Source organism: Coffea arabica, chromosome 7e (assembly GCF_036785885.1).
Source record: "Coffea arabica cultivar ET-39 chromosome 7e, Coffea Arabica ET-39 HiFi, whole genome shotgun sequence".
Taxonomy (NCBI): Eukaryota; Viridiplantae; Streptophyta; class Magnoliopsida; order Gentianales; family Rubiaceae; genus Coffea; species Coffea arabica.
The window spans coordinates 39,988,953-39,994,379 of NC_092323.1; positions in this window are offsets into that span (position 1 = coordinate 39,988,953).

Sequence of the window (5,427 nt, forward strand, 5' to 3'; positions counted from 1 at the left end):
GAGTTAAAGTGATTTTACAAATGTGTTTTGTATCGAGTTGGATGTATTTCCTTAGAAATTTCATCGGGTCTTTCCATAGGGGTTCGAGAGCTAAGTTTCTATTTGAACTTGTATACTTCCGCTTGGCAAATAATGTTACCGTTTTTCCATTTTAAAACCTGATACCTCTCCCATTTGAAACTCTAAATATTACTTACTCCTTACCAAAATAAAGAGGTAAGAGTTAGGGTTTTATCGGCCACAAGTGAACTACTTTTAAGTAAGATTTTAAGTGTGAAGTTAAGGTATTTTTGTTCTCCTTTTCACATGATTTTTATCAAGACATTTAGTCTATAATATCTACTTGAAATGAGTTGATTTTGAACCACATAAGTGATCCCGAAAACAATATTTCTTAGCCTATCTAGTTGGATTTCAACTTGTCTTTGGTCCAAGTGTTTTCCGTTGGAAAATTTATAACCCTTTTAGGTTGGTTTTGCGTTTAGTTTATGAAACCCTAGTTATTTCTGTCCACCGGTTCAAATGCCCTCGTTTCACTTTAAAGTCATTTTTATATGTTCTATTCATCATTTATCGGGTTTCTTCGATTTCACCTAATTGGTTGTGCTGGATAAACTGTAATATTCTCTCTCGTTTAATCTTAGGTGTTCTTGGTGACTGAGGTAATATCCGGAAGGATATTTGCATGTTGTTTTGCGTAAATAGGTGAGTGTTCCTTGTTTGCTATATGTTCCTTGACTTCATGGCTTGTATTATTGTGTGATAATGTGTTAAGCGCTTTCAAGGATTTTCAAAACGAGTTTTCCAAGCGAGTGTGTACTTTATCGCACTCGACCTAGATAAATGTGAAATTTTCGATGATTTAACGATTAAAACATTACTTGCGCATGATGTAAGCCTTTTGGCTGAATTGGGCCCTGTCCTTCGTTACCAATCGACTCGAACCAGAAGCGGATTCGGTCGGGCGATATGGTGACCCTGGGTGAATTTGGTATACTCGAGTATTACCTTGTATTCTGGTGGAGCCTGGCCAACGTCTAGGAGGGGATGAATGAAACAAAAGAACGAACGAGGGTTTTATTTACAAAAATGCATTTTCAAACGATTGAAGGAATAAGGGGAATGACAGGAGAACGAACGAACGAATATATGGCTCCCTGTGAGCCCATATCCTTTTAATATATGTGTTAATATCGCTTTCCATTGTAAATGTTTCTTGAATTATTGATGCTCTATGTTTAATGTATTGAATTGATTGTTTGATTATGTGTTTGGAACCTCACTGAGCTTTTAGCTCATCCCTTTAGTTTTGTTTTCCTTAACAGGGGAAGGCCAGCAAGGACGAGAGCTCAGTATAGATTAGCTTAGTCTAATTCTTTGATTTTGTAATGGTTCTTGCCCTAGCGTTTGGCATGGGCTGGATGTATGAAGAATTGAAAACTTTCGTATATTCGATGGTTGTATTTCCTTTTGAGATAGCAATGTATATAAGTTTTGTTTTAAGTTTTGGATCGTTGTTATGTTTATTCTTATGGGTTTGTTCTAGTTTTGATTACTGTTTGAAGTGAACGACTGAGTGCCGGCGAGAGTTGGGCAGGCGGTCCGCCGAACCCTTTGGTTCGCCTTAGGGGGAGGTGGGGCTATCACAGTGGAGGCCGGAGCAAGTAAGTGTGAACTAGTATGTATAGTTCTACTGTAATTGTACTTTTATAGAAGAAATGTGAGGACCTAAATTTTCTTATTTTTATTTTATTTTATTTTATTTTTCTGATTTATTTAATAATTTACTCATCCATTTTCTCTGAATAATTTATTTCAATAATTTTAAACTTGTTTACATGGAATAATGTCTCAATTATATTTTTAACACGTCTCATTAGTAAAATTAATTTTTCTAGAGCTCGTTTAGAGAGAAATAAGGAGTACACGTTTTTCGAGGCTATGTTCGATCCAAGAGTACATTAGTCTTGGAGAATTAAGAATTACCAGTAGTAGACTAAGAAAAGTTAATTGAGAAATTAGATGTGAGTGAGTTAAAATTAAGCGTATACAGTGCGCGCGTCAAAAGTTTTCCGAAAGACGCACTGATACAAATTAATTGGAGATTTGAGGAATTAATACTAGACTCATGTGAGGACTCATGTTTTTATTTCTAAAATAGTTATTTTCTTGATTTATTACCTTAGTATTGGTTAGTTATACTGTCGTTATAAGAATTTCTTAGAAATTGCACTTTATCGCGCACAAATCGGAAGTAAGCGTTTTCTTGCGCGCGATTAATTGAGGGATTTAAGACCTTTATTTTGGGGCTATTAAGAATGAATAATAATAGTATGAATGGAAATGCATTAGAGGTTTAGTGCACTAGTGAAACAAACTCGGGAGGAATCGAATACGAAACGCCCGCGTGCGCGTGCAGAGAGAGAGTTGACTTTTGAACACTTTTGACCCACACATTTAAACTTCTCAAGGAAGCTTCATTTTCAGCAAACACACACTCTCTCTTCACTCATAGCAGCTGGCCATCCAAGAGGAGGAAGAAGGAACCAAAGCTCTTCACTTTCTTACTTCATTTCTTCATCAAATCACTCCAAAATTTACACACAACTTGCAAACCACTTGGAGATCAACTTAAGCTAGGAAAGGAGCTTGTTTTTCACGATTTTCTTGGGTTTAAGGTGACCAAAAATTTCTGCTCTAGCCATCTAAGGAGGTAAATGATGATCAACCTCTTGAATCTTGGTTTATATAAGTTGTATTGCACTTGTGAGCTCATAGATTTATATGGGTAGCTTTATATTGTTGGAAATCTTGTGAGTGGACTCTATGAAATCCCACAATGGCTTGATGAACTGATTTGATGAGATTTGATGTTATTTATGTTGGATTAGTGCTTAATCTAGTGAAAATAAGTTGTGTTGTGAAAGAAAACTCAAAGGAAGTGAGATAAGCAAAAGTGACGATTCTACCCCTGTTTTACCATGACCATTAGTGCACCTTTTTGTGGTTCAATTCACTTGATTTTTGATGTAAATATGTTGTGTGGGTTGTGTGGAAAGTTTTCACCAAAAATCATCCAATTTGGTTGGCCAAAAGTTGAGATTTAAAAAATGTAGCAAAATTGGAAACGTAACCAGAGCCTCTCTGGTAGTGATTTTGTTTTGGCCATAACTCTTTGTTCCAATGTCGAAATCGAGTGCCATTTGCGGAATTAGAAACTAGACACTTCCAGTTTTTCAATGGTATAAAATGTATGCCCTGATTCTACCTGAGTGAGCCGTACCAACCCTATAAAATTGCCTGTTCTGTTTCTCATCTGTACTGGAAGCCCTATTTTGAGCTGCGACTTGATGCTCAAATATGAGCTAGTTGTGGATAGAATTTTAAAATGATTCCTTCTAAGAAATTGTAGCTTTATCAATGTAGTTTTCAATGCCACTGATCACGCTCAATTCTGAGTTGAATTGAGTAAGTTGTGACCGGATTTCAGAGCTATCTTTGTGAAAGAAAATCCTAATTCTGGACTGATTTATAGCTAATCTTGATTTGGGAGTTGTTATTTCTAAACTCTTGGTGTTAATCACCTATCAAACACATTTTAAATGTTTCTTAGACATTTTCTTCACAATTGGACCATGTTTGAAAAGATTTCATTGGCCAAATGTTTGAGAAAAGGGAGATGAATGCACAAGGCAGTTTTGCCTTGAAAATTCTTGGAAGTGTAATGATTTTTTTAACTGACTCCCCGTGTGAATTTTTGTATAAGATTTGGTAGAGGAATAGCCCTCATATTATAGGATAATACTACCAAATTTGGTACCATTCCAAGTCCATTTCGATGTTCAACCAAAGTCTTAAACTTCTCATTTTAAATCTGGAAAACCCTTGGTTGGTGAGAAAATTTCAGTAATTTTGAACCGCTATATCTTGGTGCTAAAAACTCTGATTCTTGTTCCTCATATTGTGTTTTAAACTTTGATTGTAACTCTAATTGAGTTCCAAATTTCAGAGGCTAGTTCGCATTGTGTGAATTTTGCCGAATTTTCAAACTTTGCTAAAAATCAACCCAAAACTGTCTTGGTATTCCAAAACAGCCTCTTGGACCCAAAATTTGAATGTCTCCTATTTGAAATTATGAAAAAGTGCCTTCTAGGAACTTTTATTACTTTGGAAGTAGTTTCCAATGGTACCAAGTTTTCCAATTTTGGACTTACAGAGAATGAGATACGATTTTTCAAAGATTGCTTGTCAAAACTGAAATTTCCGAACTTAAAGGAAATTGAGTTTTTAGAACTCACCTTTTTCCTTCAAGATTTCTTGACCATTTTACACTTGATTTCAAGATGAAAATCAGATTTTCCTTGTATTATTAAAACCCCACTTCGAGCCTCTATTTTCGAGAAATTAAGGCTCATTCTAGGATATCTTCTTAGATTGTACATGAGTGCAATCTTCCTTGGTAATTAGGGGTTTTAAGCGATAATGTATAATAGTTCGTTATTATTTGCTCAGGCGTTTAAGGGGACCTTCAAGAGAAACTCGAAACGGATGCCTAACCACTTGTTTGAGCACTTACTCACTTGTTTTGAATAGGTGAGCGTTCCATATAGGAGTACGTGATTTGAATAGTTTTATGACATGTTTACTCCATGGCCATTATGTGTTTAACTGTTAAGTGCTACCGATAATTGCTTCTATGAACTTTTCCACTATTTTAAAGTGAGTGTGTACTTTATCGCACTCGACTTACTAAAATAATAAATGTCTTCAAATTAACCGTGAACTATTACCGTTTACTGTTTACTGTTTACCGTTAACTGTGATTACTTACCGCTTACCGATTTACTTGATTACCTGGTTACATGATTACTTGACTACCTGATTACTTGATTATCGTAAATTACATGTTCATATGAAATTACCGCATATTGTTTATGTGTTTAAGTGTTAAGTGTTACTGATAATTGCTCATATGAAATTGCCACCGTTTTAAGGCGAGTGTGTACTTTATCTCACTTGACCTACTAAAATGATAAATCTTTACCGTACACCAGTTTACTTAATTACTTGTGCATGTTGTAAGCTCTAAACTGAACTAGACCCTGCCCTTGGTTATTAATCTACTCGAACCAGGATTGGGCTCGGTCGGGTAGGTTAGAACCCTGGGACACTGTTTCGGTATACTTGAGTACTACCACTGGAGGGATAAGGTGATGGCCAGACAAACCGAAGGGACAAGGAGTTATGAGGTGAAGTTGACCGAAATGGTTCCACTGGAACATCGTATCCTTCAGTATGTGTTTATTTTTGTACCATGAAAACTGCCTTATTGTAAATGTTCCAATGTGAAACCTTGAACCATACTTATGTTATGCTCAAATTACTCGTACAATGATAACTATCTCATGTTAAGGTGCCAAATATGTA